This window comes from Halictus rubicundus, chromosome 12 (genome assembly GCF_050948215.1).
Source record: "Halictus rubicundus isolate RS-2024b chromosome 12, iyHalRubi1_principal, whole genome shotgun sequence".
Classification (NCBI taxonomy): Eukaryota; Metazoa; Arthropoda; class Insecta; order Hymenoptera; family Halictidae; genus Halictus; species Halictus rubicundus.
Genome location: NC_135160.1, coordinates 1346967 through 1359333, shown reverse-complemented (window position 1 = coordinate 1359333; position 12367 = coordinate 1346967).

Genomic DNA, 12367 nt, shown 5'->3' with positions numbered 1-12367 from the left:
TGCAACGATCATGTGTCAATGACGCGACTTTCCGCCAACCTTAAGCCCTGTACCCGCGACTGTAATATGATAATGGTACTTGGAACGAGCAGGATGAATCCGGATTGATGATAGATCGTAGAAGAGAATCTGTCGCGCGTCGATTAACCTTCGCGGTGTCTAGGAACCAATCGCATAATGGACACCGTACTGCCTCGATACATGTCAACATTTCAGGCCCAAAATGGCACTTGTATCGTGAATTGAATTCTAGAATTCTTGATCCCTTACTGATAGCGAGAAAACACAAATTGATTGAACATGCAAATATGCACCGAACAGTAGGGTCATGTTTGGTCTCGTTTCAATCAGAAAAATGTCACAAATATGTTGATACATGTTTCGTGAAAATATAATTGAAAATAAAAAAAGTTTCGCTGTCGGCTCGCTTCTCTTGGAAAAAATATTTTTTAGAGTTGCGTCAGTTTCATCGCAAGAGCGCAATATTATATTTATTGGTTACCATTCGTTACACTTCACGCACACGGTTCGTGCTCCACGTATTTTATGAATACTGCAACCATGTTTAGAATATTTATCAAATATCTCGCGACACTTGTTACCGTCCACGCGTGCGGGCCCGAATGTACCCAGAAATTTTATTGTTGGAAATGAAATAACTAAAATTTAGGGACAATACTTTCGATATCTATTTTGGCACAGCTTATTAATTTGTGCACCCTAATAAATAATAAGACGAAGTTAAATGGTACAACATATGATTTCATAAAGAAAAAAAAATAGGTATATCTCAAGGGGGTAGAAAATTACAATTAACTAGAATTTAGAAATGATATCGTTAGCGTATTAATTAATAGATTTTACTAAATTTTAGAACAAACGAAGATCACCGCAACATCTGAAAAGGAGCTGGTTCGTAGCATAAAAATTCACACGAATCCCCGCAGACCTAGACGTCAGATTGTTTCGGACCATTATTATCCTCATAACGGTAAAATTAGAGTTACGGTTCCGGTGTATACTCGAACGTCAGAGATCGGAGCTATAACAACCAGCGCAAATGGCCAACGGAAGAAAAGGAAGAGACGATACGCCTAGGAACACCCATCGTTCGTCATCTCTTTTTCTCCAGCAGTTTCGACTTCCGCGTCACGAGTGTCATGATCCTCATCGTGGCTGCTGGATCACGAAACATTCCGTCGGGGAAGATCGATCCTCGACGCCACGATACTCTCGACACGAAGAAAGGGGGTGAAATAGGATGAGCTCGCCACCGGCTAGATCATTGGCTCGAAGAAGACTCAAAACAACGAACTAACCACCCGTTAACTTTAATTACGTCATTTATAATTAACGAAACACCTAGTTTAGGTTCCAAGCTTGGAAAAGTCTAGATAATAGATTTAGATCGTAGATTCAACACTAGAACTTGATGTCTCAGACACGGGTCTAGCCAGGGACATATATCGAACAGGAGATACTGCCCTTTGATCCACGCCGAAGGAAAGGACTTTTTGTAATAAACATTTCTTAACAATCGTTGAAGTATTTCTTGAAAATTGTTCGAAAAATATTTAATGATTTTGAAGAGTACTTAAGGTGGCTTTTTCTTCGATTTTCTTACGCTATTCTTCCCGATATACAAGTGTGTTTTAACGCCTAACTAAAAACGATCTCTGACGTAAGAATCAAAATCGACTCGTGTAACCCGGACACGTTTCCTTATTAGAAACATCTATCATCGGTTGAGAATGATTAAAGAATGTGACTAACTTTCGTTGCTTCACATCGATAGTCGTGAAGCAAGATTTATCACGTTGCTCGCATAAATTCTGACTGCGATTCAATGCACATCCTGCTGATCTCCGAACGTCAGTTTACCGAAGTACTGCGCGCTGCAACAATACGATGTCTAGATGTTCAATCAATTCATCATTCTTTCTTTTGGTTCTCCGTCCCGTCAGATATAGATAAGTTGCGCATGGTCATGGACTCGGAAGCCAGTTCTAGCGATCGAAGTTATAAGGTATAGTCCGTTTAACACCTATCCTATCTCATCTCCGACAGACTCCTGCCAATTATCCAGCAGAGTTCAGGACTCGGTTGAAGAGCAAACTATTGGATTAGGAGAACCAGACTCTCAATTGAAGAGATTGAGATCAAGCTTCTGATGTAAATAGTCGTCATAACTGTAAAAGCAAATCGAACTTCCCTTGTATACCTTCCCCCCGTGTTAATTAAGTAGATATCGTCAGCTTCGCAAAGATTGTTATTACAATTATAATGTTTCAAACTTGTTTCCAGCAGTCTAATTATTGGGACATTATCTTAAGCGTCCTTCAGAGAATTGTAAGCATAAGGAGATTTTCAAGGTGCTAGATAAAAGTGTTTAATGAATTATTAGGACGCTGCAAGTGATGCATAATCTCATCATAACCGTAGTGTTATACACAACTAGGGTAATAATTTTCTAAAATAGAATATCGAACGCGAACAGAAAAATTCGACGAAAGTTTTAAAAAAATTGATGATCTATATTAATAGTCACGCCTGTAATCCATACATCAGATATCCATATCTTCCAGTAGGAAGAACTATTTATTTACAAAGAATTGGATCGGTTAGTGTTTACACTACAGCTCTATGTTATTGGAAGAATTATCTTCGAAGTATAACTAACAAACATTTAACACTAACGCAAAAAAAAAAAGAATATTTCCTCATACCTTTACTAGTTTCGAATACGTTCTCCAAGACTGCGTCAGAGCGATGAAAATATGGAGGATAGTTTCACCCCGTAAGCTTGAATTTCCGTGCCTAAAAAAATATGTGTCGCTTATTTTTTACTGTTCTACGAATTTGGTAAAAGAACCGATTGAAACATTGCAGATATTCGTCTATGCTACATTTTTATTCGAATATTTATAATCGTACCAAAGAAAGTACCTGTTCTTTGTGTATTACATTTTCCAGGAAAGTACGCACGTAAGAATATGTATTAACCTTCCACAATGTGGTACCAAATGTGTATGAAATGTCTATCACAATGTTTAAAAAAATTCCAAAGAAATTGTTTCATACATCTGAAACCGATAAGTCAAAAACGACCTGTTCGTACATTTTTATAAGAACCGAAGTGTTTTCCCATCTCGACCATCTCGAAGCGTTTTCCCGGCTCCGCGTGACGCGTACTTTCCCCAAAAATGAGAAATAAAAAGGGAGGTTCAACACGCTAAATATGCAAAATAGATTTTGCAGTGTCAGGCCGGCGAACGTTTAAAAAAATCGCAGCCGGTGAGTTGACCTCGGGCAACTTTCACCGCCGCGGGGCCGCAGCGTTTGCCCCCATATGCAAGGCGACCGTGCGCGCGCGCGCTCTACCTCTCTCTCTCTCTCTCTCTCTCTCTCTCTCTCTCTCTCTCTCTCTCTCTCTCTCTCTCTCTCTCTCTCTCTCTCTCTCTCTCTCTGGTGCACACACACATACACACTTCCACGTGTAATTTATGCATGTTGCGTGCGATCATGGTCTCACCAGAACCGAGACCCGCCTGCATGGTCAGGTACACGAGGAGGAGGTTGCGGCTTGCGCAACCACCCACGGTTCATGCACCTTGCCCTCCCGAGGCAACGGCCTGCCGCGTTTCTCTTCCGCGTTTTCCTGCCGGCCCCCAGACCAAACTGCTGGAACGTCGTTTCGAGGACGTTCCTCGGAAGCTGATGCAGTCTATCGATCTGTCGGGCTGATATCATTCACTCCGAAAATACAGCCTATCCAAGAAGCATTTAACACTAGAACTACCGAACCAGTCAAAATGACTGGTGGATGATTTCTTCTTTCACGATTACTGAAACTATGAAAACGTTTTCACTCCTTTTGAGTACATGTTACCATAAAAATCGTATGAAACCTGAACAAATTCAATCTTGCTGTTATCATAAAGGGATAAGTCTAAGTCATGTTTAAGGCTCGGTAGTTCTAGTGTTAACGCTTTGCACTCGAAGCCATTTTAACTCTAAAATGAAACATTTCCACCAACCTAGAATATTTCCCTTCTATATATATTTTTTCATGCTATACATACGGAAATGGTGCAATTTACTCGTACAATACTGAAATGTTTAGTAATTTATTCAATACAAACAAATTCAATAATGTAAAAAATATTTTGAATAATCATACAGGAATTTTTAGTGGCGCATTACAGTCGCCATTCGAGTGCTAAGGGTTAAACAGTAAATGCCCGATTCACGAAAAATTAGCCATAGTGCTTCGCGGTAATATTCGGACATTTTTGACACTAGGTTTACGTAGCGCTAAAAGTGACCATTTTGCGTTACTTTATAAAAATAACGAGAACACGCTACCCACATTTTTAGCAATATTTTTAAAATAATGTATACTCAAAGAAATAAATTTGCTAAATAATTTCTCATGTATGCATCCTTAGGATCTTAATCATTTTAAATTAGAAGTATTAGAACCCGCCATTTTGACGGGTCCCGTAAACCTAGTGTTAAAAGGGCCACTTTTTCAATCCTGGGCCATACCGCTTGAATGTTTTTTAGAAGCCCGAACAATTAGTTTACTACATGCGAGAAAATATTTTTTCAAAAATTTCAATTGGACGGTACTGCGGGGAAAATACTGAAAGTTTACAATTTTTTGTGTGGATCTATATTGAAAATTTACAAAACACGTTTTGCAGATCTGTGTCAATTATATGAAATTAATTTTTACCATTTTCAAACGAATGTTAACCGACGCGACTTGATTTATTGTAAATGGTTATTGATGTTTATTGTTATCTTAGTCGAAAAATTTTCCATTCAGGTAAGAACATAGGAACGCACAGGATAGTATAGACGTTTACTAAAAATGTATCGTGTTGTAACCTAACCACTTCAGAATATTCATTATCAGATCGTTTAACAAGACTTTCAGGTTTCTTAATAATAGTTCTTAATGAAGTAAAGAAACATTGTACATATATATATATATATATATGTACACGGATTACCAGTTTCTTGTTGAACTCTGGACTTTGAGAATATAGTAGCTGCTAGTTGGTTCACGGCACTATTCACTTGTCAGTCTAGGCGCTCATTCCACTTCCGCTAAACTCGCTTTCACTTATTTATCTTAATACTCGATGCAGCCGAATAATTATAATTTGCACTCGTTGGTGGTATTTCTTATCCCAGCTATGTGCATATTTCTTACGAAAATTGAATAAACAATTAAAGTAAATTGTAAGATGCAGTAGTTTTAAACTGCATATTTGATAAATATGTACACAATGCAATGTAATGTAACCACAATACAAGAAAAAATGCACTGAAGCTGAATACAAATTTTAACACGTCTTTTATGTAAAGTTCGAAAATGTTTGCGTACAATTTTTATCAGACAAACGCGTATCAGCAACAGACTTGAATAGGAAGTTTACTTAAAAATATCACAAGATAAATATTGTTAGTGTATTTTTTCAATGTGTCGAACAATAGCATTTGTAGCCAGTATATTTGTGAATGTATCGGCACAATACTCGGGTTCAGAAGTTACATTAGAAATATTATAAGTACCAATTCTACGAGACACAATGTACATTGAAAGAAGTTTCGAGTTGTATAAAAAGAAGAAAGAGGTCGCGATGGCTGCAACCTGGAGTGTCATTGCACTTCGGAAGCCCCGCGGAGCTTTCAAGCTCGTGCAACCTACAATGGATGCATGCGCTTTTTATCGATGTTTTGGAATTCTTAGGATGCAGCCGTCTTCGATTTTTAAGCCACCAAATTCCTTATCAGCGAAATCAGACGCTATATAAATACCAAATTACGTTTCTACAAACCATACATTTTTTAGATTTATAATTTACTCATTTTCCAATAAACATAATCATCGATAACGAATTAATTTTCAGTTTAAGTAACAGACTTAATTTTCAAACAAGCCATTCTGATACTTTTTTAAAATATTATCAGCGTCGTTTTTTAGGTAAATTGTATAATAATCTCTTTAGTTAGCTTCCGACTCATTTCTACGTACTCGTAAATAACATATTAAATACAAACTAAATAAAATTTGATACCATTTATTATTTAACTTGTTATTTAAGTAAGCTTGGAGTCCAGAATTTTTAAAATAGAATTTTCGAATAAATTTAAAACAGATATGTTCCTGGAATGATAATAGACTTAATAATATTTTCTGTTAATATTAAACAATATTTTACATCAATGTGTACACGGTGTATAAAAAGTAATGGTCATCCGTCCTAGGGGGGAATCTACATCTCTGGACTAAACCTACATTATAAAATACTAATGTAAAGTACACAATCACTAAACTCTACACAACACAATTAACGAAATCGTGGCAGCGAATGAGAAGAAGTTACTGCGACCACGAATAAAACAATACTGTGATTTTAACCGCTTCGCTCCCACGGACGTGTGACGGTCAGGTTATACTAGGCAGGTCAGACACAGAGGGTCTATAAACGCTATGTAGATACAAAACCAAGGTAAACAAATTCTGGCGGCAGAGTTGCTGACCCTGTTTTCCGGAATTCCCTGTTTTTCTATCTAGCGTTTATAGACCCACGGCGTCTGGCCTGTCTAGTATAACCTGACCTTCACACGTCCGTGTGAGCGAAGCGGTTAAAATCACAGAATTATTTTAGTTAAATTATTATAGAAAATTTTGTAAGTGTACTTTACATTATCATTTTATAATGTAGATTTAGTATTCGTGGACACAAGATTTTCTTTCATATTTTGCAACTTCACATTTATGATCCGAATGGGCAGGGTGACAATGATTTGGTACCGGCCTAGCGACGAATGTCCCTTTAAACTTCGTTTGTCTCGAAGCACGCACACGACTATGTTCTGTCTCATCGACACGGTCAGGTGGACTGTAGTAGTAAGCTTTTGTGTATACGTATAACTCCACACAATCAAAAATTCGCAAAAACTTTAACGGCTATTTGTTTGCGACATATGGTTCCTTTCAAACTTTCTCTTTTCTCGACGTATAGAAGGTGTTGATTTAAAAACAAAACTTTAACCACAATTTTCTTTGTTATAAACAATTTTGCGGCAAGTTTCTTTGATAAATGTCCACCAATCCAGTGGTGTAGATTCACCCCTAGGACGGATGACCATTACTTTTTATACACCCTGTACAATGACAAGTGACATCACACATACACACCTGGTAGTTTAAAATCGTGGTACCTTGGTGAACGCAAGAAACATTATTTCATGGCACGCTCTCAGATGCAATTCATCGACTTCGAACGTCTGTTATCGCAGTCGAGACAGGATTATCTTATTTCTTTCCTTTCTTTTTTTATCAAACAGTCAGCTGACCGCAACACCGAGACTTATTGTCAAGCTCGGTATTTGTTATCCGACAGGAAGGAAAGCGTGGTCGAGATTAAATTCCCTCCGTTGGCAAGGTTTAGGTTGTTGCGCTACATTCTCGGCGTTCTTCCGCTCAATTCGAAGGTTAAGGTTCGCTTAATTCCACTATTAAAGGTGTCGATGATCGACGCGAATTCGACGCAATTAAATGCTAAAAAAATTTTCACCTGTCGAGCGAGTGGTATTATCGTCTCTGACCGTCAAAAAACCGAGAAATAATGTTATGTAAAAACTAGCTGTTAAACACTTTATGGAAACAATGTTTTCACTGTCGCAGATTAGAAATAATTAACTCTTTGCACTCGAAGCTATTTTAACTCCAAAACGAAACATTTTTTCCTACCTAGAATATTTCCCTTCTATGTATTTTTTTTCATGTTATGCATACGAAAATGGTGCGATGTACTCGTACAATACTGAAATGGTCACTAATTTATTAAACACAAACAAATTTAATAATGTAAAAAATATTTTGAATAATGATACAGCAATTTTTAGTGGCGCCTTACAGTCGCCGTTCGAGTGCTAAGGGTTAATAATCAACAATTTCTACGGGTCTCGCAGTTCCAATGAAAACATAGAATTTCTATTTTGCATAAGCATGCGCAATCTAATTATTGCTTGAAAATTAAATTTTTACTTTGTACTATGATCTAGTTAATTTCAGCATTAACAAATTCAGTAATTTAATAACATTCATAGTGTTGATAAAATATTTCCAGATCAATAAGTGTACACTTCTCTTCTATACTATAAAAATGTATCAATCCTCCCTCCAGCCTCCCCCATAAATTCAGAATTTTTCCAAAAACGAAAGATGGCTGTTTATTCCTGCGTAAGACCAATTATTAAGTCCTTGCCCCGGTGATTTTGCAGGGTGCCACGATTCAGTCGATGCGATGGCACGTCGGACTCGCTAGAACGGTCCCGTGGCCGTCTTTAGAATCGTTCGACCGAACCCCCGTGACACCCGGCAGAAAGATGGCAACGTTCGGTTCCTTTTTTAAGCCGGTCGCTTTTTCTCGTCGGTTCGTTCGGCTTTTAATAACTCCCACGCGTAAAAGCGCGGTCCCATCCGTGCGCGGCCGCGCGCACACGCGGCGCGTATCGTTGCGCGGGTGCGTGCGTGTGGATGCTGTGTAACCACCGCACCAGTCAATGACCCGGCTTTAATGCCGAACGCCCATTTGCTCTTTGCACCGCGACGAAAGTCAGCCTGTTACACGCGACACTTGCGACTCCTCATCGGCTCGCCATTTTCTCCCGCCCCCACCCCTCGGCGAATTTTTCGTACCGCGACTATCGCGCTCATTGTACAGGCCAGACGTTTCCGGAAGGCCGAGGGTTTTTCCTCTCTTTCTCGATCCTTGATCTCGAGCTCATTCAGAACCCCGTCGAAACGATCATGTAACCCGAGCCTCCCTCGAGGGTGGTTTTTCGTGTGACTACACACCGGGTTCTTTCTTCGACTGACGCTTTCAAACAGATCGTATTCTTTTTTTTTCCTCAGTCGCGCGGGGAATTCTTGAGAGAATCATCTATACGGTTAGTCGACTTTGTGGGTCGCGTGCTTTCCTTCGCATCATTTTTTTTCTGCTCCGCCCGGAGCTCATTCAGAGCCGACCCCCTAAAACGATCTTGTAAGCCGGGCCTCCCTCGGGGGTGGTTTTTCGTATTAAGATTCTCTTGGACCGGTGCTTTAAGACAAATCTTTTTATCATTTTCCCTGGCGAGATGTATGCACAGGGTGCCTCAGTTGAATATGATCTCTTAACCCTTCATGAAGCTTCCCCTCCCTTTTATTTCAAAACTTATTATAACGTCGTTTATTTCAAATCTGTTACCACTTGTAACTTTACCAACCGATTTAGAACAGTTGAGACAAGGTAATTTTTTAACGAGATTTCACGGTCATCGCTGTACTCTCGAACACAACCCATATATTTTCTTCAATATTCTTGTATGGCATAAAAAGACGAATCCAACGACCTCCATGACCGTACCATTACGATCATTTAATCTCGAGATATTTGTATCTGAAGGGCAAAATATTTATAGCTTTCAGACGCAAATACCTCGAGATTAAATGATCGAAACGATATGGTTCTTCGGGCCGTTGGATTCGTCTTTTCATACTCTATAACAATATCAAAGAAGAAACACAATGTTCCATTTAAGAAAATACTGGTGACCTTGAAATCTAGTAAAAAGAATGACTTTGCGAAGAAACTTTTCACAGCATAGCATGTACCCTTTATCCTGAACATTTTTTCCATACAACAGAACGTAAAGTGTTTAGGTGACCCCATTTAGCTTAGACACCCTGTACATTTTGTGGACTCAGAACAACAGGTAACCTTTTAAATGGTTCTCTTTCTTGTGCAGACCTCTAAAATAATATTGTAAGTGAAATTCTTCTTACAGGTGTTTATTTGTTTTTCATTCGAAGTGACTGATTGTTTCTCACCTATGCTTCAAGGGCGGCAGGAGTGAAAAGGGCTTTCTTTGCGTTCAGCGGACTTTCAAGGGTTAGCGACTCTTTGTGAGCTGCTTTCTTGCACTTCTTTGACGGAAGCGCAGGATACAGATTCGGGCCGAGTGTGTGTACTATAATTAGTGGCACTGTGGCTGGTAAAAGCGCGCGTGTAATTAAGAAAATGCGTTGAAGACCTTTCTGCCCCTTGTCTTTCTGCTTGAGGAAGTGCTCGCGAAGTTTGCACACGTGGGATGAGTTCGGGATTGTTTGTTGCGTGCTGAGAGACCGAAAGTGAATGGATGCTTTTCAAATAAAAGCGTTGCTTAACAACTTGATCTTCCGCTTAATTTGTAACTTAAGATGTACAAAACCCCTAAAAACTCCTGCGTTCTTTTGGGTGTACAAAATTTACAAGCTTGGAGTTCTGTATCATGAAAAGATGATTTATGAGAAAACTTTTGTTTTAAGGTGTGTTGGTATGGAATGTCCAAGTGAATTATTGACAACCTTACAGCAGCGACAACTTTTTTTGGAATAAATGTTGTTACATTCACGTTCGAAGATATTTGTAAATTTTTGAAAAATTGTTATTTAGATATATATAATAATAAAAACGGGGATAAAAATTGCGTCCGAGTGAAACCTCGTCATTTAAAGTTCGCTATTAGTATCTGCCATACATACATTTTTAATAACTCTATTTAAAAGTTGGACAAAATTTCCGTAACAATCTGCATCGTATTAGTTGGGACTAAAATTTTCGTTTAAGGGGATAATTTAATATTGACTTTACGGGGGTTGTCTCGTAGGACCTTCTGCTTCGTCGAGATGAAACCCCATGGAAATCCCCGTTTTCCCGCTTTGGGAATGGGATTACCTAGATATAGATTTTTATTCTATCTAAAAAATGTTCCAGAAAATAATACATTTCTGTAATATAATAATCCAGGCTCGTAGATAAAATTGATAATTTGGAAACGTAGCATGGATACTTTAAACAAATTTTTTCGAAATTATATATTCCCGCTACGTCTGATTTGCTTAAAATTTTAGACGAATATTCCACATACAGTGCTCTAAAATGTAGCGAGGGATTTTTTTGATATCTTAAATATTTTTTCAGTAATCAATCAAAGTTGATCTATCAACTTAAAAACCGATATTTTTCGATTCAGACTGTTGCCATTTCTACAACTGATAGAATTTCTTAAAAATTGTACAGTATATGTCGGGCAATAACTTTTAATTCTTATATCTTCGTCACTGATTAGTCAACGAAAATTGCTCTCTGCCCTAATCGAAGGCACGACTGCTCGGCGGGCCGTTGCGGGCTCGTAAATTCCGTCGCGTCTCGTTCGGACGGTGTTTCGCGAATCCCGGCTTTCTCCGGCGCGCTCCCTTCTCGAGATACGAACAAGCGAGAGTGTGTACGGTCCGCGGTTGCATTTCGCTATATTTTTATGCCCGAGTCATCGCTCCCACGGTATATTTTTATCCGGCGCGAGAGATATGTAACGTTCCGCGGTGATCGCGGTCACGCCGGGACACCACGATGAGGAAGGAAGAAAAGACTTCGCTGGAATCAGCTTATGCTGTGTCGCCACGCGAGATTCTCCCCATTCTGCCGGATTACGCGTGTCGAACTATTAGGGGGACCCATAAGTAATCAATTATTTTGAAATCTAAAACAAACTTTGTAGTAAATTCAAGTTTTTAAGTCTTAATTTATTATATAATCTCCAGCATTATCAAGGACAGTTTCCCATCCTTCCTGCAAATTTTCAATCCCCTAAAAATTGCTGTATCATTATTCAAAATATTTTTGACATTATTAAATTTGTTTGTATGTAATAAACTACTAAACACTTCAGTATTGTAAGAGTAAATTTCACCATTATCGTATGTATAACATGAAGAAAAAATATATAGAAGAGAAATATTCTAGGTCGAAAGAAATGTTTCGTTTTGGAGTTAAAAGAACTTCGAGTGCAAAGGATTAATTTATTATATAATCTCCATCGTTATCAAGGACAGTTTGCCATCTTTCCTGCAAATTTTCAATCCCCCTCTTATAGAAATCCAGGGTTCGTGAAGCAAAATATTACTCAAGGTGCCTCCTAACATCTTCTGCAGAATGTTTTATTTCTTAAATAATGCTCCAGAGATCTGAAAAAATGATAGTCAGAGGGAGCAATATCCGGTGAGTTCGGGGGGTGCGGTAAAACTTCCCATTGCAATTCTTTGATTTTTTCCTGAGTGAGTTTCGCTGTATGGGGCCGGGCATTGTCAATTTGCAGTATTACACCTTTTCTGTGGACTAAAGATGCCCTCTTTTTCAATAGTTCTGAATACAGCCGTTGTAATTGCTGACAATACAACTCAGCAGTAACTGTTTCTCCCGGTTTCAACAACTCAAAGTGAATTATGCCACGACCGTCCCACCAAATGCACAGTAACACCTTT